Genomic DNA, 22,119 nt, shown 5'->3' with positions numbered 1-22,119 from the left:
CCGGTTTCGATGCTATTAGTTGGAGAGTGAAAAGGTGTGTCCCTTGATGTTGTCAATGGTGGGTTTTCTAGTGCGGGTGCCATAATACCTTTTTCCTTTTGCGACTCTCTCCCTTGAGTGCGTTGGGTCTTTCTCCTCCTTCTGCGCTTGGTCTTCCTTCTAAAGGGCGATTCCGATTAGATGTTGCTAACGATGTGCTTTTTGTAGCGTTTTTTTCTTCTTGAACTGCTAGAGTCCGATTCTGTTGTCCAAAAGTCGGTGGTTTTACGTTCTTTTTTGATATTTGATATGTAACGGTTATTCTTGGCGTTTCGATTTTGTTGGGGATTAAATGTTTTATTAGATTTTTGATGACTATTTTTCTGGTTTCAAAATCAGTTTTGTCTCTCAGAAATTTGTCCCGTTTTTGTTCTTTGATGGTACACTGTAAATTAAGAAGTTTACTTTCTAGTTTTTTCAGGAATAGTTGTCTTTGTGTTTCTGATAATCTTGTTTGCAGTTCCACTTTAGCTTTCCCCAAGGTATCTGTGACAGTAGCGTATTCTGCTTCATTACGAGCTAGAAGCAAGGTGAGCATCTTCATAGAGTAGTTCAAGTGGATTTGTTCCCAGTCTTTAAGGAATGCCGGGTTGGCTCCTTGTAATTCCTCTAGGGACTCGTCAGCACTCCTTATAAGATTTTACGGACACCCACCGCCGGTAACACATTATTACATCACGACAGTTATCATCCCCAGCATACAAAAACAGCAGTCCCATATGGACAATTTCTTAGGTTAAAAAGAATTAATAGTACCCCAACTAATTTTGCAAAACAAGCAGCAGATCTACAATGGGGATCAAAAGTTTGTGCACCCCAGGTAAAAATTTGTATTAATGTGCATAAAGAAGCCAAGGAAAGATGGAAAAATCTCCAAAAGGCATCAAATTACAGATTAGACATTATTATAATATGTCAACAAAAGTTAGATTTTATTTCCATCTTTTACACTTTCAAAATAACAGAAAACAAAAAAATGGCATCTGCAAAAGTTTGGGCACCCAGCAAAGTTAAAGGGGTTATCCAGGAAAAAACTTTTTTTTATATATCAACTGGCTCCAGAAAGTTAAACAGATTTGTAAATTACTTCTATTAACAAATCTTAATCCTTTCAGTACTTATGAGCTTCTGAAGTTTAGGTTGTTCTTTTCTGTCTAAGTAATCTCTGATTACATGTGTATTGGGAATCGCCCAGTTTATAAGAGGTTTGCTATGAGAATTTGCTTCTAAACTGGGCGTTTCCCGAGACACGTGTCATCAGAGATTACTTAGACAGAAAAGAACAACCTTAACTTCAGAAGCTCATAAGTACTGAAAGGATTAAGAGTTTTTTTAATAGAAGTAATTTACAAATCTGTTTAACTTTCTGGAACCAGTTGATATATAAAAAAAAGTTTTTTCCTGGAATACCCCTTTAATATCTTGTACTGCCTCCTTTGGCAAGTATCACAGCTTGTAAACGCTTTTTGTAGCCAGTCTTTCAATTCTTTTTTGACGTATATTTGCCCATTCATCCTTGCAAAAGTCTTCTAGTTCTTTGAGATTTCTGGGCTGTCTGTCACGCACTGCTCTTTTAAGGTCTATCCATAGATTTTCAATTATGTTTTAGGTCAGGAGATTGTGAAGGCCATGGTAAAACCTTCAGTTTACACCTCTTGATGTAATCCCCCATGGATTTCGAGGTGTGTTTAGGATCATTAACCATTTGTAGAAGCCATCCTCTCTTTAACTTCAGCTTTTTCACAGATGGCATCAAGTTAGCATCCAAAATTTGCTGAAATTTTATTTAATCAATTTTAACTTCTACTCGTGAGATGTTCCCTGTGCCACTGGCTGCAATACAACCCCAAAGCATGATTGATCAACCCCCATGCTTAACAGTTGGACAGAGGTTCTTTTCATTTAATTCTGTTCCATTTCTTCTCCAAACTTACTTTTGCTCATTCCGGGCAAAAAGTTCAATTTTAACCTCATCGGTCCACAGAACTTGTTTCCAAAATGCATCAGGCTTGTCTATATGTTCATTTGTAAAGTTCAAATGCTGATTTTTGTGGTGAGGACATAGAAGAGGTTTTCTTCTGATGAATCTTCCATAAAGACGATATTTGTACAAGTATCTCTTTATGGTGGAATAGTGTACCACAACTCCAGTGTCTGCCAGATCTTTCTGGAGGGATTGTGCAGTCAAACGTGGGTTTTGAATTGTTTTTTTCACAATCCTGCGAGCTGTTCTCTCTGATATTTTTCTTGGTCTTCCAGATCTTGCTTTAACTTCCACTGTTCCTGATGACTGCTATTTCTTAATTACATTGCGAACAGAGGATATTGACATCTGAAAACGTTTTGCTATCTTCTTATAGTCTTCTCCAGCTTTGTGAGCGTCAACTATTTTCAGTTTCAGATTTCTATACAACTGCTTAGAAGAACCCATGGTGTTGATTGTTGGGGCAAGGTCACATGAGTCTGGGCATTTAAAACCTTTGAGATTGACATCACCTGGTCCTCCCAGATGATGATTGAGAACAATCCATGACACTGGCAGATGCAAAGGGGGCAGTGCATGCTATAAATTCTGCAGGGTGCCCAAACTTTTGCAGACGCCATTTTTTTTGTTTTCTGTTATTTTGAAAGTGTAAATGATGGAAATAAAATCTAACTTTTGTTGACATATTATAAGAATGTCTAATCTGTAATTTGATGCCTTTTGGAGATTTTTACATCTTTCCTTGGCTTCTTTATGCACATTAATACAAATTTTTACCTGGGGTTCCCAAACTTTTGATCCCCACTGTATATAAACGTCTCTTAGACAGGGGATACCCTCATGATACATTAATCAAAGCATACAATAAAGCTAATAAGCAGAACCGGGATACTCTACTAGCAAAATCCACTCAGAAATGCAGAAAAAGAAGCAGAGCTGGTACAGAGGATCATAGATTCTGCTTCACCTTCGCCTATAGTCCAATGTCTAACATCATTAAAAACGCACTATACCGTAACTGGTACCTAATCCAAAAAGATCCAATTCTCGGAAAGTATGCCCAGAATAAACCCATGATAGCATTTAAACGTGTACCTAATCTTAGTGATACTATCACACGCAGCAGGTTTTCCACAACCAAACATAACTGGTTACATGATGCCTCCCCCATAGGTAACTATAAGTGCAAAAATTGCAACTGGTGCCCCTACTATGCAATAGGTAAATATTTCCGCGTTGGGGGAGTCCCAGTTAGAATAAAATAACTAATATGCTGTCGTTCTGATTATGTTGTCTATTGCCTTACTTGCGAATGCGGACGATTCTACATAGGCAGTACCAACCGTCCTATGAATGTCCGCTTCTGCAAGCATGTATACTCATTAAAGTCAAGAAAAGTATCCCCGAGAGTAATCGAGCATTTTCAACAAATACATGGTGATAATCCAGCACATATGAAGTTCTACGGGATCCAAAGGATCCTACATTGCAAAGGTACAGATAGGAAAAAAGAGCTGCTCTGTGCAAAGGCAAGATGGATCCTCCGCACGCATGCACAAGGTAAACTTGGACTTAATGATAAATTGGACCTAGGTGTATTCTTATAAACGGATTAGTGTTACATAATCTATATTTTTCATTGCATTGCTTGTTTTTATGGTTGTTTTTAATGTTTTTGCGCCTTTTTGTCACATGTTCACCTGCTGACGTCAGTTCCTACAGGTCTTTTAACCAGTACCGATCTGAAGAAGTAGGTGTTTTCTACGAAACAGCTGTCATCAGTGCTTGGAGCGTCCTGGCGTCCTCACCCACTGCAAATCATGTCTTCTGCTGCACACCGCACCTTATGATTCACATGCAATAAAAAGAAAAAGTTTTCCTGACCTTCTGATGTGGTGAGTGCTATCATTTACATCTACTTTTATGAAATAATTATAGGAGTACTGACCCTTTAACCCCTTAAGGACTCAGGGTTTTTCCGTTTTTGCACTTTCGTTTTTTCCTCCTTACCTTTTAAAAATCATAACCCTTTAAATTTTCCACCTAAAAATCCATATTATGGCTTATTTTTTGCATCGCCAATTCTACTTTGCAGTGACATTAGTCATTTTACCCAAAAATGCACGGCGAAACGGAAAAAAAAATCATTGTGCGACAAAATCGAAAAAAAACAAAACGCCATTTTGTTAATTTTGGGGGCTTCCCTTTCTACGCAGTGCATATTTCGGTAAAAATTACACCTTATCATTATTCTGTAGGTCCATACGGTTAAAATGATACCCTACTTATATAGGTTTGATTTTGTCGTACTTCTGGAAAAAATCATAACTACATGCAGGAAAATTTATACGTTTAAAAATGTCATCTTCTGACCCCTATACCTTTTTTATTTTTCCACGTACAGGGCGGTAAGAGGACTCATTTTTTGCGCCGTGATCTGAAGTTTTTATCGGTATGATTTCTGTTTTGATCGGACTTTTTGATCACTTTTTATTCATTTTTTTAATGGTATAAAAAAGTGACCAAAATACGCTTTTTTGGACTTTGGAATTTTTTTTGCACGTACGCCATTGACCGTGCGGTTTAATTAATGATATATTTTTATAGTTCGGACATTTACGCACGCGGCGATACCACATATGTTTATTTATTTATTTTTTTACACTGTTTTACTTTTTTTTATGGGAAAAGGGGGGTGATTCAAACTTTTATTAGGGAAGGGGTTAAATGACCTTTATTAACACTTTTTTTTTACTTTTTTTTTGCAGTGTTATAGGTCCCATAGGGACCTATAACACTGCACACACTGATCTCCTATGCTGATCACTGGCGTGTATTAACACGCCTGTGATCAGCATTATCGGCGCTTGACTGCTCCTGCCTGGATCTCAGGCACGGAGCAGTCATTCGTCGATCGGACACCGAGGAGGCAGGTAAGGGCCCTCCCGGTGTCCGGTCAGCTGTTCGGGACGCCGCGATTTCACCGACTGAGCAGCCGGGTCACTTTCAGTTTCACTTTAGAAGCGGCGGTCAGCTTTGACCGCCGCTTCTAAAGGGTTAATACCGCACATCGCCGCGATCGGTGATGTGTGGTATTAGCCGCGGGTCCCGGCCGTTGATGAGCGCCGGGACCGACGCGATATGATGCAGGATCGCGGCGCAATCCCGCTTCATATAGCGGGAGCCGGCGCAGGACGTAAATATACGTCCTGCGTCATTAAGGGGTTAAATTTCAGAGCTCCGGCACGCGCGTGCCCTAGGAGACGGGGACACGCGCGCCAGAGCTGAGACACAGTGGAGGAGGTGGCAGAGGAGTGTGGTAAGTGACAGGCCGGGATTTGCATGCGGGCACATCCCGCAATGCGAATCCCAGCCCCGCCGGGAGCAGGGACAATGCGCTCGCGGCCGACATGTGCGGCAGGAGCGCAAGCAGTAACATGATGATGATGATTGGGAGGGAATGGTGCTTGTGATACTGATGATGACGATGGGCGTGGGGGAGAGGGAATAATGGTGGTGGTGATGATGATGTTTGGGGGGGGTTAATGGTGCTTGTGGTACTGATGATGATGATTGGGAGGGAATGGTGCTTGTGATACTGATGATAATGATGATGGGCCTGGGGGAGAGGGAATAATGGTGGTGGTGATGATGATTATGATTGGGGGGGGTTAATAATGCTTGTGATACTGATGATGATGATGATGGGCCTCGGGGAGAGCAACCATTGTCGGGCCAGAAATTTATGATCACTACAAAGGTAAGCTTTTTTCTCATTTTAAGTGCTACAATGCTACTAATGATATAGGTGTTCTGCATACTGCTTACATTAGCTTTATACTACTTAAATTGGCTTTTTTTAAGGCGTTTTTTGCAATTTTTTAATCTGGTGTGCCCCGTGAAAAAAAAAAAAATTTCCAGGGTGTGCCATGACCTGAAAAAGGTTGGGAAGCACTGCCCTATACACTCTGACAGTGACCAGTTATTGCTGACAGTATTAGACTTTGTAGGGACACATTCTCTGGGCTGAACCTGGGCAGGTGTGCGGTGTTCACCACTCTCAGGCCCCAGGGTGCAGAGAGAGATGGGGTGCCCAGCAGCATTCATTTAAAGTTTCTAAGTGCTAACGTTGCGCCCAACAGTGGAACTTGAATGCAGAGGAGGCAGCAGTTGGAACTTACAGTTGATTCATCATCAGCTGGTGCCCTGCAGCGTCTTTATTCTGAAGAAGAGAGAAGAGGGACTGTTCAGACGGCGTGCAGGGAGTAAAGAGTACAGCTGCGGGGGATCAAGTGAGTTTTTTTTTATATTTCATAGGTGCACAGTATGGGGGTCATAGGGGTCATATATATATATGTATATATATATATATATATATATATATATATATATATATATATATATATATATTGGCTCAGTGTAAGGATGTGGCGGCTCTTGTGGGCTGTGTATAATATGACGAGTGACGTCTCCTGCCGGGTCCTCTACGCGGTGTCAGGGACGTCACTCCTGATTTCCTGCAGCGCCGGTGTAGTGAAGAAAACTGTGTCTTGAAGCGTTCTGTGTCCACAGCTGCAGGAAATGAGGAGTGATGTTCCAGATGCCGCGCAGAGGACCCGCTGGAGACGTCACTCGTCATATTATCAACACAGCCCACAAGACCTGCCGCATTAACTGAGCCTGCCGAGCGTGGCCAGGTAAGGAAATTTTAAAAATAGAAAAAGTAGGGGGAGAGGGGGGAGCAATGAGCAGGGGAACATACTGCCAACCTAATGTGGGGGAACTATACTGCACCTAATGTGGGGGGACCTATACTGCCAATCTAATGTGGGGGAACTATACTGCACCTAATGTGGGGAAACTATACTGCGGGGAACTGCAGCCTAATGTGGGGGATCTATACTGCAAACCTAATGTGGGGGAACATGTGCTCCTGACCTATAATGCCTATAATATTTTTTTTTCTTGTTCTCCTCCTCTAAAACCTAGGTGCGTCTTATGGTCAGGTGCGTCTTATGGAGCGAAAAATACGGTAATAATTAACCCCTTGAGGACACAGCAATCTTTCATCAACCAATGAGGAGGTTGATGCTGGCAGACATGTCTGTCTCCTCATTGGCTGATGCAGGCAGCAGGGAATCTCAAGATCTAAAGTCATAATTAACCCCTTGAGGACACAGCAATTTTTCATCTTTGAATTCTCACTATTTAATAGTCATAACACATAAACTTTACACCTACAGGGCCATACGAGTGCGTGTTTTATGTGGGCCCAATTGTACTTTACCACAATTTGTATTTTACCTCAAAATATATAAAATTAGACAAATAATTATTTTATGTGTGACAATTTGATGGCACAGAGGAGGGTAAGAGACCTCTGGCTGCCATCTTAGTAGATTGGGACCCCGTGGTCGCACTGTGGAGGTCCCGATTAGCCCCATAACAGTCCAGCACTTTTTTTGTGCACTTTTAGATGTTGTGATTAACTTCTAAATCGGTGGATCTTAACAGGTAATGCCGGGCATCAGTTAACATGCGGATGTCTGGCATTGGCGTTGAGTCCTAGCTGTTGATAGCAGCCATTACTCACCGGCTTTAACCCCTTAAGGACGCAGGACGTAAATGTACATCCTGATGCGGTGGTACTTAACGCACCAGGACGTACATTTACGTCCTAAGCATAACCGCGGGCATTGGAGCGATGCCCGTGTCATGCGTGGCTGATCCCGGCTGCTGATCGCAGCCAGGGACCCGCCGGCAATGGCCGACGCCCGCGATCTCGCGGGCGTCCCCCATTAACCCCTCAGGTGCCGGGATCAATACAGATCCCGGCATCTGCGGCAGTGCGCGATTTGAATGAATGATCGGATCGCCTGCAGCGCTGCTGCCGGGATCCGATCATTCATAACGCCGCACAGAGGTCCCCTCTCCTTCCTCCGTGCGGCTCCCGGCGTCTCCTGCTCTGGTCTGTGATCGAGCAGACCAGAGCAGAAGATGACCGAAAACACTGATCTGTTCTATGTCCTATACATAGAACAGATCATTATTAGCAATCATGGTATTGCTATGAATAGTCCCCTATGGGGACTATTCAAGTGTAAAAAAAAAATGTAAAAAAATGTTAAAGTAAAAGTAAAAAAAAAGTGAAAAATCCCCTCCCCCAATAAAAAAGTAAAACGTCCGTTTTTTCCTATTTTACCCCCAAAAAGCGTAAAAAAATTTTTTTAGAGACATATTTGGTATCGCCGCGTGCGTAAATGTCCGAACTATTAAAATAAAATGTTAATGATCCCGTACGGTTAATGGCGTGAACGAAAAAAAAAAAAAAGTCCAAAATTCCTACTTTTTTAATACATTTTATTAAAAAAAATTATAAAAAATGTATTAAAAGTTTTTTATATGCAAATGTGGTATCAAAAAAAAGTACAGATCATGGCGCAAAAAATGAGCCCCCATACCGCCGCTTATACGGAAAAATAAAAAAGTTATAGGTCATCAAAATAAAGGGATTATAAACGTACTAATTTGGTTAAAAAGTTTGTGATTTTTTTTAAGCGCAACAATAATATAAAAGTATGTAATAATGGGTATCATTTTAATCGTATTGACCCTCAGAATAAAGAACACATGTCATTTTTACCATAAATTGTACGGTGTGAAAACGAAACCTTCCAAAATTAGCAAAATTGCGTTTTTCGTTTTAATTTCCCCACAAAAATAGTGTTTTTTGGTTGCGCCATACATTTTATGATATAATGAGGGATGTCATTACAAAGGACAACTGGTCGCGCAAAAAACAAGCCCTCATACTAGTCTGTGGATGAAAATATAAAAGAGTTATGATTTTTAGAAGGCAAGGAGGAAAAAATGAAAACGTTAAAATCTTATTGTCTGAGTCCTTAAGGCCAAAATGGGCTGAGTCCTTAAGGGGTTAAAGCAAGATGAAGATATGCTTATGATAATAAAAACGAACTATAAAAGTTGCATTACAAATACAGACTGAAAAACTGTAGTACTATCACTTTACATTTGACAGGTTACACTGTCATGAATAATACCTTTAAATTTCTGCTGCAGGCTCTCTCTATGTATATGACTGCAGGCTCTCTCCCTGTATATGACTGCAGGCGGTTGTGGCAGGTGGCGGAGCAGAAGAGCTGTGTAGAAAACAAATCCCATCAGAGATAATAGTCTATTATATCCTCTATACAGGCTCTGCTGTTCCTCATATTATTAATGGACCTGGGTGAGGAGGAGCAGAGTTGTATAAAGAACATCCAAAGCTCCGCACATCACATTAACATGCTCAGAATAGATGGTGAATTGGTGACTAAACTCACACAAGTAATTTAGGACAGTTTTTTTTTTTTTTTTTACACAAATTGGACCAAAAATTGGTTGAATGTAAAGTACAGTATATAACATACAAAAGATTGGACTAGCGCCTCAAACATTAAGGCACATACAAAAAAATTATAGATCTGATTCTGCTACATGATACAGCAGTGTGACATATTGAGCTTGTATACAAATACATATTGAGCCTGGGCACTAGGAACAAGACCGATGCCAGGGCTCAATACGTCACAATGCTACTAAACCAATCACTTAAAGGACAAGTCTCACAGTAAACAATTGTTCAGCTTTTAGTGCAGAAGGTAAAGTTATACAGGTTTGTAAATCACTTCCATTACCAATGCTGCTTAGAAACAAGCTTTTTCTGCATTCTTCTGTCTGACAGGAAATTCAGCTGTTCCAGGTTTTCATGACTTCCGACCCCCTATTCAGGCTGTTATGAGCAGCATCCCGGGGCGTGACGTGACAATTACCCAGAAAACCCCTGTGCTGCAGAGAGCTCCCTGAGCTCGGGCCTTAGCCCCTCCCATCTGATGAATATTCACACTGTCCTCCCTCTGTTCTGCAGTGATTGGCTGAGCAGCACTGCCTATATGCCGGCGGATACAGATCATAGTTCTCTCCCCTCTCCTTGCTAATGTTTTTACACTGATAACGGAGGAGAGGGGGGAGGGGAGGGAGCTGCCAGCGTAGGGCTGTCACACTGAGAATGGAGGGGAGGGAGAGTAGAATTGTCACACTGAGCACTGGGGAGAGAGGAGTGCAGGGCAGAGGAGGGGGGAGGTGATTGTGCCACTGTAAAGCTGTTTCATTGAGAGGAGGAGGGGGAGGGAGTGATTTTACAGTGTAAAACTGCAGCTTCAACTCCAGGGTCCCTCTCTCTGAGCACTGAGATTACATTTTGTTTCCTCGTGGCCACCCTGCTGTATAGGGCTATGATTGGAGCTCAGTGTTATGTGGGAGTGGCTAACATAAGTTAGGGGAGGTAACAAGTTCTCTGCTCAGGCAGCTGAGAGCAGGAAATGTGAGCAGTGCATGCAGGGAAATGTAGTCTTTGAGATCACAGGCATAGCCACCATAACCAGGAAGTAACTGGAATTTATGAGCTGAATAGCTGGTGAATGGGGGCCGGAAAAAAAATCACAAACATGTCAGAGAGGTGGTAGGTGAATATACTATGGAATGGCTAGGTATTTTTTTCTTTCTTTGCTGCATGGGATATCTTCTTTAACCCCACCAGGACCAAGGGCATACAGATATGCCCTCGCGTCCTGGGACTTAAGGACCAAGAGCATACTTGTACGCCCTCAGCGTTTCTGTTCACTGCCAGCAACCGGCGGTGAACGGAAAGGGATGCCTGCTGAAATCGTTCAGGTATCCCGAGCCAACGCCTGGGGGGATCCTGAGGTCAATTCAGTCCGGCGAGCAGCAGCGATTCCGGATCATACAGGTCTCCGGTGACCCAGAAAATAAAGGGGATCGGGGCTGTCCAAGACAGCTGTGATCCCCCTGAAGGGATAGGAGTGAGGTGGCAAGGGTGCCACCCCTCCTATTGGTCGGTCAGAAGTGACCGACCAATAGCAGATCGGGGGTTTGGGGGTTAAAGTTTGGATCCCCTGCTCTGCCCACCTACGGTAGTCCAGTCAGAGCGGGGGAACTGTGCTGGGAGCGGCTGCGGAGGTCCCCTACCTATAGCAGGCGACGATCGGTGGAGGGCAGCTGGCCATCCTCTTCTGCATGCGGTGGCTGTGGTCTCTAAACTGTGGTCCTCTAGATCTTGCAAAACTACAACTCCCAGCATGCCCACACTGCAGTTTGCTGTCTGGGCATGCTGGGATTTGTAGTTTTGCAACATCTGGAGGGCCACAGTTTGGAGATCACTGTGCGGTGGTCTCTAAACCGTGGCCCTGCAAATCTTTCACAACTACAGCTCCCAGCATGCACGAACAGTAAACGGTTGTCTCGGCATGCTGGGAGTTGTAGCCACATGCCTCCAGCTGTTGCAAAACTACAACTCCCAGCATGCCGATCAGTACATGCTGGGAGTTGTAGTTTTACAACAGCTCGAGGCACACTGGTTGGAAAATACTGAGTTAGGTAACAGAACCTAATTCAAGGTTTTCCAACCAATGTGCCTCCAGCTGTTGCAAAACTACAACTCCCAGCATGCACGTTCTCTCAGTCATATTTTCTGTCATATTTTCCACCGCAGCTCAAACTCCTAGCGGAAGACTCACCATAAACCCCTGCCAGTACGAATGCACCATAAAAACACTACACTGCACTAACACAAAATAAAGAGTAAAACACTACATATACACACCCTTAAACTGACCCCCACCCCCAAAAAATGAAAAATGTCTCATGTGGCAGTGTTTCCAAAACAAAGCTTCCAGCTGTTTCAAAAACCCAACTCCCAGCATTACTGGACAACCACTGACTGTCCAAGCATGCTGGGAGTTTTGCAACAGCTGGAGGCACCTTGTTTGGGAATCACTGGCATAGAATATTTTTGGTAACGAAGGCAATTGCAATGATTGCATCCGGGTCCTCTCATTTGCAAATTCCTAATTTAGGCCTCAAATGTGCATGGACCTCTCTCACTTCGGAGCCCTGTCGTGTTTCATGGGGTATTTCCGTACTCAGGAGCAATTGCATTACACATTTTGGGGGGCTTTTTCTCCTTTAACCCCGTATGAAAAGGAAAAGTTGGTGTCTACACCAGCCTTGGTGTAAAAAAAAATGTTTACACTAACATGCTGTCCATATGTGGACGTAAAATGCTCTGCAGGCGCACAACAGGGCTCAGGAGTGAGAGCGAACCATATAAATTTGAGGCCTAAATTGGTGATTTGCACAGGGGTGGCTGATTTTACAGCAGCTCTGACATAAACGCAAAATAAATAAATACCCACACGTGACCCCATTTTGGAAACTACAACCCTCATGGAACGTAAAAAGGGGTATAGTGAGCATTAACACCCCACAGGTGTTTGACGAATTTTCGTAAAATTTGGATGTGAAAATGAAAAAAAAAAATTTCCACTAAAATGCTGGTGTTACCCAAAATTTTTCATTTTTACATAACCCCATTTATTCTGAGTAAGAACATACCCCATATGTGGATGCAAAGTGCTCTGCGGACGAACTACAATGCTCAGAAGAGAAGGAGCACCATTGGGCTCTTGGAGAGAGAATTTGTCTGGAATTGAAGGCCATGTGTGTTTACAAAGCCCCCATGGTGCCAGAACAGTGGACCCCCCCAACAAGTGACTTCATTTTGGAAACTACACTCCTCATGGAATGTAATAAGGGGTGCAGTGAGCATTTACACCCTTCAGGTGTCTGACAGATTTTTGGAACAGTGGTCCGTGAAAATGAAAAATAAAATTTTTCATTACACAGCCCATTGTTCCAAAGATCTGTCAAACGCCAATGGGGTGTAAATGCTCACTGCACCCCTTTTTACATTCCGTGAGGGGTGTAATTTCCAAAATGGGGTCACATGTGGGTGGGGGGGGGGTCCACTGTTCTGGCACCATGGGGGATTTGAAAACGCACATGGCCCCAACTTCCATTCCTAACAAATTCTCTCTCCAAAAGCCCAAGGCGCTCCTTCTTTCCTGAGCATTGTAGTTCACCCACAGAGCACTTTACATCCACATATGGGATATTTCCATACTCATAAGAAATTGTGTTACAAATTTTGGGGGGCCCCCTCCATAGGCTTGCATTGAGGGGGCGGGGCGTGATGTCACACGGGGGCGGAGCCGTGATGTCACTATGCTCCGTCGCTGTGATCGCCAGTAATCAGACCCAGAGCGAGCATGCTCCGGAGGCTGATTCTAACGGGGTGCAGCGTGGAAAATCACGGGGGTCCCCATGATAGGGGATACGATGTCTAAGTGCCGGAGTACCCCTTTAAGCAGAAATTCATCAAACAACCCTGGGGTGTTAAGGCTCACTGTACCCCTTGTTATGTTCCTTGAGGGGTGTAGTTTACAAAATAGTTTGCCATGTGTTTTTTTTTTTTTGCTGTTCTGGCACCAAAAGGGGCTTCCTAAATGCGACATGTCCCCCAAAAACCATTTCAGCAAAATTTGCTTTCCAAAAGCCAGATGTGACTCCTTCTCTTCTGAGCATTGAAGTGCGCCCGCAGAACATTTGATGTCCACACATGGGGTATTCCCATACTCAGAAGAAATGGGGTTACAAATCCTGGGGGACATTTTTTCCTATTTACCCTTGTAAAAATGTGCAATTTGGAGAAAAAACTGCATTTCAGTGGAAATTTTTTATTTTTATTTACACATTCAACTTTAACAAAAAGTTGTCAAACACCTGTGGGGTGTTAAGGCTCACTGTACCCCTTGTTACCTTCCTTGATGGGTGTAGTTTTCAAAATAGTATGCCATCTGGGGGTTGTTTTGCTGTTCTGGCACCATAGGGGCTTTCTAAATGCGACATGCCCCCAAAAACCATTTCCGCAAAATTTGCTTTCCAAAATCCAATTGTCGCTCCTTCCCTTCTGAGCCCTCTAGTGCACCCACAGAGAACTTTACGTTCACATATAAGGTATTTCCTTACTCAAGAAAAATTGGGTTACAAATTCTGGTGGGCTTTTTCTCCTTTTACCCCTTGTAAAAATGAAAACAAATGGGTCGACAAGAACATTTTAGTGTAAAAAAAAAATGGAGATTTAGAATTTTCTCCTCTTTCTCCTTTGCTGCTATTCCTGTGAAACACCTAAAGGGTTAAACTTTCTGAATGTCATTTGGAATACTTTTAGGGGTGCAGTTTTCATATTTGGGTCCATTATGGAGTATTTTTTACATAAAGACCTTCAAATCCACTTCAAAACTAAGCTGGTCCCTGAAAAATTCTGATTTAGAATTTTTCGTGAAAAATTTGAAAAATGCTTCTAAACTTTGAAGCCCTCTAATGTCTTCAAAAAGTAAAAACATGTCAACTTTATTATGTAAATATAAATTGGACATATTGTATATGTGAATCAATATATCATTTATATGGCATGTCCATTTTCCTTACAAGCAGAGAGCTTTAAAGTTAGAAAAATGCAAAATTTTCTAATTTTTCATAAAATTTGGGAATTTTTCCCCAAGAAATGATGCAAGTATCGACGAAAATTTACCACTAACAAAGTAGAGAATGACACGAAAAAATGATCTAGTTCATAATTCATAAGTTAAAGCATCCCAGAGTTATTAAGTGACTGTGGTCAGATTTGCAAAAAATGCTCTGGTCCTTAAGGTGAAAATGGGCTTGGTCCTTAACGGGTTAAAGGGGTGCTCCGGAGGGTAAAAAAAATCAACTGGTGCCAGAAAGTTAAACAGATTTGTTAATTACTTCTATTTAAAAATCTTAATCCTTCCAGTACTTCAGCTGCTGTATACTCCAGAGGAAGTTCTTTTCTTTTATAATTTATTTTGTTTCTGACCACAGTGCTCTCTGCTGACACCTCTGTCCATGTCAGGAACTGTCCAGAGCAGGATAAGTTTGTTATGGAGATTTGCTACTGCTCTGGTCAGTTCCTGACATGGTGTCAGAAGAGAGCACTGTGGTCAGACAGAAAATACATTTTAAAAAGAAAATAAGTTCCTCTGGATTATACAGCAGCTGATAAGTACTGGAAGGATTATTATTTTTAACCTCTTAAGGAGGAAGCCCATTTTGACCTTAAAGCATACCCGTCAGATCCAACAAAATTTTTATTTTTTTTAAATATATCACTCAGTACCTAATCCTGACCATGTACATTTTTATGTGTCAAGCACCTTTATTTATTTTTTATTACACTTTTAATTTAGCTCCCTAGTCTGAATTCCTCTCAAAGGCAGGGGGCAGGGCCTCACTGTGCAGGTCTCCACCCCCTCCCTCAGTATGCAGTCTGCTCACATCTCCCCTAGCATTAGCAAAACTACAACTCCCAGCTTGTCCTCACTGACAGTAGTGGAACACAAGCTGACAGTGGGAGGATTTTCCCTTCAGCTGTGAGCCCTGCTCTCAGAGCTGTCAATCAAGGAAGTGGGTCCATGACATAGGTGATGATGCATGGACACAGCAGGGCTATTATGTGTCCAACAGGCAGGGGGGGCAGTTGTTTGACTGGCTTTTTCAGTATGAAATACTGAAAATATTCTAATGAAAGCAATTGCAAAACCTATTGGTTTTGCATGCTTTAAAACTAGGGATGTAAGAAAAAATCGATTCGCGCAATTATCGCGATTTTTTCATTTGGCGATACTGAATCGATTCAATATATTTTTTAATCGATTCTTTTAGGGATGTGGAATTTGTATCTCCTCACGCCCGGAACAGCATGTCCCGGGCATCAGGAGATACAAGTTCCACATTTGTGGAGCCGGGCAGGCCGGATCTGACGTGGCGGCTCTCTGGGTGTATGGAGCGGGCTCCGACTCGTGCCCGCTCCGTATTCTGCGACCCCCGGCTGATTTCAGTAGCCGGGGGCCGCTGATGCATCACCGCCGCTAGTATCCAGCATACGGTGCTCTGCATTGTGTATGGAGCGGGCTCCGGACTCGTGCCCGCTCCATACTCTGCAGCCCCCGGCTGTTCTCAGTAGCCGGGGGCCGCCGCTAATAGCCAGCATGCGGTGATCGCTGCGGCTGGCTATTAAAGGAGTACTCCGGCGCGCACTTTTCTAATTTTATCCCTTCCGGGCTGCAAAATAAAAGAAAACGCACTTTCTCTTACCTGCCAACGAGCCCCCGGAGCTCCGGTACATGTGTTCGGTCCCCGGGCTGTATTCTTCTTACTTTCTGTTAGCCCAGCACGTCACACGGAGCTTCAGCCTATCACCGGCCGCAGCGATGTCCCGCCTCTGCTGGTGATAGGCTGAAGCTCCATGTGACGTGCCGGGCTAACAGGAAGAAAGAAGAATACAGCCCGGGGACCGAACACCTGCACCGGAGTGTACCGGAGCTCCGGGGGCTTGTTGGCAGGTAAGAGAAAGTGCGTTTTCTTTTATTTTGCAGCCCGGACGGGATAAAATTAGAAAAGTGCGCGTTGGACTACTAGATCGCCGCTGTCAAAGCTGACAGCGGCATCTATTGGGATCTATGAATGCTCCCAGGTGGGCGATGTATCGGGATGTATCGTGATGTATCGTCACCTAGACGGTATCGCGATATATCGGGATATATCGAATCACCACACTGGTATCGCGATTCGAATCGTATCGCCAAATTATTGGTGATTCACACCCCTATTTAAAACATATCAAAAGTTTTTGTATCTGACAGTGCACGTTTAACCCCTTCCCGCAAAATCAGGTACATGTACGTGATGGTTAGCGGGGACTTCCCGCAACTCCACGTACATGTACCTGATGAAAGCAAACTGTCACAGCGCCGCCGGGCGCTGAGACAGATTTGCGATCCCGGCTGCCACACTCTGCACGGTAAGGCACGTCACTATCCAGGGACCAGCGCGATTGCTGACCAATACCAAGCGTTCTCTGCCCCGGCAAGCCTGGCTCCTCCTGCTGTCTTTCTCCGTCGCTTCAGTGTGAGAAGAGAAGCGATCGGAGGAGTGTATGAAGGAGAGCCAGAGCGATACAGCGATACAAAAATAGGAGTGTCAAAAAAGCCCCCAGTAACCCCTTAAGTGCAGTGACAGTGAGGCAGGAAGGAGCAGAGAGAAAATCCTGCCAACTGTCAGCCTGTCACTAATCATCATCACTGCATCCTGTCAATCCCTGTTAACCCCTTCACTGCCAGATCATCCCCAGTGACACTATACATTAACTAACCCCTTCACTGCCAGTGGCAGTTACTGTCAGCCTGTCAGTTGTCATCCTGTCAGACAGTGATCATCCTGTCCATCAGTGATCATCCTGTCATCCTGTGACCCCTCGGCTGCCAGATCACTGCCAGATCCCACCCACCCTATACTGTGGCAGTTACTGTCAGCTGTCATCTGGTCAGTTGTCATCCTGTCAGTACGTGATTATCCTGTCTGTCCGTGATTACTGGCAGATCACACCCAGTGACCTATCCATTAATTAACCCCTTCAGTGGCAGTTACTGTCAGCTGTCATCTTGTCAGTTGTCATCCTATCAGTTGTCATCCTGTCAGTACGTGATCATTCTGTCCGTCCGTGATCAGCCTGTCATCCTGTAACCCCTCTGCTGCCTGATCACACCCAGTGACCTATCCTTTAACCCCTTCACTGTCAGTGGCAGTGACTGTCAGTGGTCATCCTGTCAGTTGTCATCCGGTTTAGTTTTGTTAATTTATAAAAAAAAAATATATATATATATATAAAAGCAAAAAGAGAAATAGCCAGCACAACAACCTAATACACGGGTGCAAGCTGCTATGGCAGATACAGAGTATACAAAAAAGAAGATTGCAGCAGCACACATGGGTAAAAAAAATTGAGGCTCTTAGCGCACTTTTTTTGATCAAAAACGTGTCCCTCATCCACCACGGGGAGGTAGCCTCATTTAGGATGGGACCCTAACACACATTCTGAGCCTAACACTCAGATACCAACTCACCTCTGCTGGGCATATAGCCTCTGACTGGGTGACATGCTGGATCCATATACAATTTAAAACACCACCCTCTTTAGCTGTGCACCCCTCCCCCTTTCTCCCAGGTTGTATTTTAAATTGTATATGGATCCAGCATGTCACCCAGTCAGATGCTATATGCCCAGCAGAGTTGAGTTGGTATCTGAGTGCTAGGCTCAGAATGTGTGTTGGGGTCCCATCCTAAATGAGGCCACCTCCCCGTGGTGGATGGGGGACACATTTTTGATCAAAAAAGTGAGCTAAGAGCCTCAATGTTTTGACCAATGTGTGCTGCTGCAATCTTCTTCTTTATATAAATAAATATATATATATATATATATATATATATATATATATATATATATCTTAGGGAAGTTAGGGAAGTCTAGGGAAAGTCTTACGGTTGGAGTTGCCCTTGTTAGGGAGATTGCTCTGTTAGGCAGGGTCAGTCCGTTCTTCAAGTTCTTGTTATAAAAAAAAAAGTTAAATTGGTGTTGCAGTTGTCACATTCCAGCATTTACATTTCGCCTTCCTGCTAAATCTTTAGGAGTCGAGACACCTAGTGGTACCACCATCACCGCCCTGTACCTTATCACTGTCCACCTGTGTTTGACAGCTACAAAAATGGCAAAGCGTGTCTACAGCGCAGAAGAGGCCTATGAGATGCTGTTTGCGTATTCATGCTCTGACAGCGGAGAGGATCTGGAATATTTAGCATCCTCATCCTCATCTGATGAATCCCCTGAAAGGCGCCCTGGGCCAAGTGCACAAGAGCAGCCACAGTCAGATGTCCCTACATGGATCAACACTAATAATTTTATACCCCAGATCCCCGATTTTACAGCCACCCCAGGCATCCATGTAGACACAACAGGGTTTCAGGAAATTCATTTTTTTTTATTGTTTTTCTCGGATGACCTGATTAATCTCATGGTGGCAGAAACAAATTTGTATGCGGAGCAATTCATTGCATGCAATCCCAGCAAATATTATGTTAAGCCCAACAAATGGACACCCACTGATGCCACAGAAATGTGCAAATTTTGGGGACTTGTACTAAATATGGGCATTTCCAAAAAAAACAAAGTAGGGCTGTTTACATAAAGTAGACATATTTTATATGTGAACCAAAACATTTTTTTATTTTGAATATCCATTTTCCTTACAAGCAGAGAGCTTCAAAGTTAGAAAAATGCAAAATTTTCATTTTTTTCATCAATTTTTTCACCAAGAAAGGATGCAAGTTACCACAAAAATGTACCACTATGTTAAAGTAGAATATGTCACGAAAAAACTATCTCGGAATCAGAATGATAACTAAAAGCATCCCAGAGTTATTAATGTTTAAAGTGACAGTGGTCAGAATTGCAAAAACATTAAAGGGGTAGTCCAGTGGTGAAAAACTTATCCCCTATCCTAAGGATAGGGGATAAGTTAGAGATCGCGGGGGGTCCGACCGCTGGGGCCCCCCGTGATCTCTCTGTACGGGGCCCCGGCTCTCCGCCGAGATAGCGGGTGTCGTCCCCCGCACAAGGCGGCGGCCGACACGCCCCCTCAATACATCTCAATGGCAGAGCCGGAGATTGCCGAAGGCAGCTCTTCGGCTCTGCCATAGAGTTGTATTGAGGGGGCGTGTCGGCCGCCGCTTCGTGCGGAGGTCGACACGCCCCCTTCCCGCGGGCTGTCGGGGCTCCGTACAGGAGATCGCGGGGGGCCCCAGGGGTCGGACCCCCCGCGATCTGCAACTTATCCCCTATCCTTAAGATAGGGGATAAGTTGTAAACCACTGAGTCACCACTGGACTACTCCTTTAAGGAAGCTGTGCTACATTTCAAGCAAGACCGCTGCTGAATCGACGGCTCCAACTGTAAAATGGGACACCTTAAAGTGTGTTCTAAGGGGGGTTCTAATGAAGCATGGGGCTAGGTTGAAGAGGGAAGCCTCCACTAAATTTCAGTCTCTAACCCACACCTTACACATACTTGAAACGCAGCACAAGCACACACAACAGGAACAGGTATATAGGGAACTGATAAAGGTCAGACATGACTTGTTAGACCTCATGGTGACGAAACATCGTTATTATAAACAACTCACAGGTAGAGTCTTTTACGAGTGGAGTAATAGGTCAGGTCCACTCCTTGCCTTTAGACACAAAAAATCGTCTACTTTTATTCCTGCAATTAAAATAGACTCTGGCGCCACCTCCTACCTTTCCCCTGAGATTGTGGCTGCGTTCCATAAATATTACTCGGACCTCTATAAACTTCCCAAGCCGGTCACTTCATCCGACGCAAACCCGACTTCCCTATCCCTACAACACTATATAGCTTCGACTACACTCCACCCCCCCCCCCCTTACGACAGAGGCTATTCAGACCATGGAGTCTCCTTTTACCCTGGAGGAGCTTGAGTCGGCAGTTTCATCTCTACTGGCAGGCAAAAGTCCGGGCCCCGATGGGTACATGGCCAAATTCTACAAGATACTACGTATGGAACTGTCGACTCCCCTCCTCTCGGCGTTCAATGGAGTTTCCCAAACGACACCTCTCCCTCCCTCTTTTCTGAAAGCTTTTATAACGGTAATTCCTAAAGACGGGAAGAACCCCCTTCTCTGCCCTAGCTATAGGTCAATCTCTTTAATAAACATGGACGAAAAGCTGTTTGCCAAGCTCCTGGCCAATAGACTTGCAGACCACCTGGGTTCTCTCATCCACCCTGATCAGGTGGGCTTCCTCTGTGGCCGAGAGACGAGAGACAACACTCTGAGAACCTTCTCCACGATCCCCCATGCTCAGTGTACAGGTATCCCGCTAATGCTCTTGTCTCTCGACGAGGAGAATGCCTTTAATAGGGTGGACTGGGACTTCCTACATGCCTCTCTGGTCCAAATCGGACTGGGTGATGTGATGAGAAATCGAATCATGGCCCTCTATCACAACCCCCAAGCTCAACTCCGCATTAATGGTCAATTCTCAGATTTTTTTCTCCATTTGTAATGGCACGAGGCAGGGATGCCCCCTTTATCCGCTTCTTTATGTCCTGTGCATGAAACAGTTGCTGATAGACTTAACCCCTTAAGGACCAGGCCATTTTACACCTTAAGGACCAGAGCATTTTTTGCAAATCTGACCACTGTCACTTTAAACATTAATAACTCTGGAATGCTTTTAGTTATCATTCTGATTCCGAGAATGTTTTTTCGTAACATATTCTACTTTAACTTAGTGGTAAAATTTTATGGAAACTTGCATCCTTTCTTGGTGAAAAATCCCCAAATTTGATGAAAAAAATGAAAATTTAGCATTTTTCTAACTTTGAAGCTGGATATTCAAAATATATTTTTTTTGGGTTCACATATACAATATGTCTACTTTATGTTTGCATCATAAAATTTATGAGTTTTTACTTTTGGAAGACACCAGAGGGCTTCAAAGTTCAGCAGCAATTTAGAAATTTTTCACAAAATTTTCAAACTCACTATTTTTCAGGGACCAGTTCAGTTTTGAAGTGGATTTGAAGGGTCTTCATATTAGAAATACCCCATAAAAGATCCCATTATAAAAACTAAACCCCCCAAAGTATTCAAAATGACATTCAGTAAGTGTATTAACCCTTTAGGTGTTTCACAGGAATAGCAGCAAAGTGAAGGAGAAAATTCTAAATCTTCATTTTTTACACTCGCATGTTCTTGTAGACCCAATTTTTGCAAGGGGTAAAAAGGAGAAAATTTTTACTTGTATTTGAAACCCAATTTCTCTCGAGTAAGCACATACGTAATATGTCTATGTTAATTGTTCAGTGGGCGCAGTAGAGGGCTCAGAAGGGAAGGAGCGACAAATGGTTTTTGGGGAGCATGTCACCTTTAGGAAGCCCCTATGGTGCCAGGACAGAAAAAAAAAACACATGGCATACCATTTTGGAAACTAGACCCCTCAGGGAACGTAACAAGGGGTAAAGTGAACCTTAATACCCCACAGGTGATTCACGACTTTTGCATATGTAAAAAAATATATATTTTTTTTACCTAAAATGCTTGGTTTCCCAAAAATTTTACATTTTTAAAAAGGGTAATAGCAGAAAATACCCCCCAAAATTTGAAGCCCAATTTCTCCCGATACAGAAAACACCCCATATGGGGGTGAAAAGTGCTCTGCTGGCGCACTACAGGTCTCAGAA

General features: G+C 43.4%; 1 protein-coding gene and 1 long non-coding RNA gene across 3 annotated transcripts in view; one reads left to right on the top strand and one right to left on the bottom strand.

Annotated features, from left to right (window-relative positions):
• Positions 1 to 2,804: 2,804 nt before the first annotated feature.
• Positions 2,805 to 17,311, bottom strand: LOC130362476 (uncharacterized). Its single transcript, XR_008891439.1, has 3 exons — positions 17,175 to 17,311; positions 9,085 to 9,183; positions 2,805 to 3,866 (listed from the first exon to the last, which is right to left on the bottom strand). It is a non-coding gene; the product is annotated as an uncharacterized LOC130362476 (long non-coding RNA).
• LOC130362473 (dihydroxyacetone phosphate acyltransferase-like) overlaps positions 17,220 to 22,119 on the top strand; it is a 210,237-nt gene continuing 205,337 nt past the window's right edge. The window contains exon 1 of one of the 2 annotated variants that reach the window (XM_056567017.1): positions 17,220 to 17,344. The gene's annotated coding sequence lies outside the window, so the exon portion shown is untranslated. The remainder of the gene's footprint in view (positions 17,345 to 22,119) is intronic. The other variant, XM_056567016.1, reaches the window with a different exon arrangement.

This window comes from Hyla sarda, chromosome 3 (genome assembly GCF_029499605.1).
Source record: "Hyla sarda isolate aHylSar1 chromosome 3, aHylSar1.hap1, whole genome shotgun sequence".
Lineage (NCBI taxonomy): Eukaryota > Metazoa > Chordata > Amphibia > Anura > Hylidae > Hyla > Hyla sarda.
This window is presented reverse-complemented; position numbering and strand designations above follow the sequence as displayed.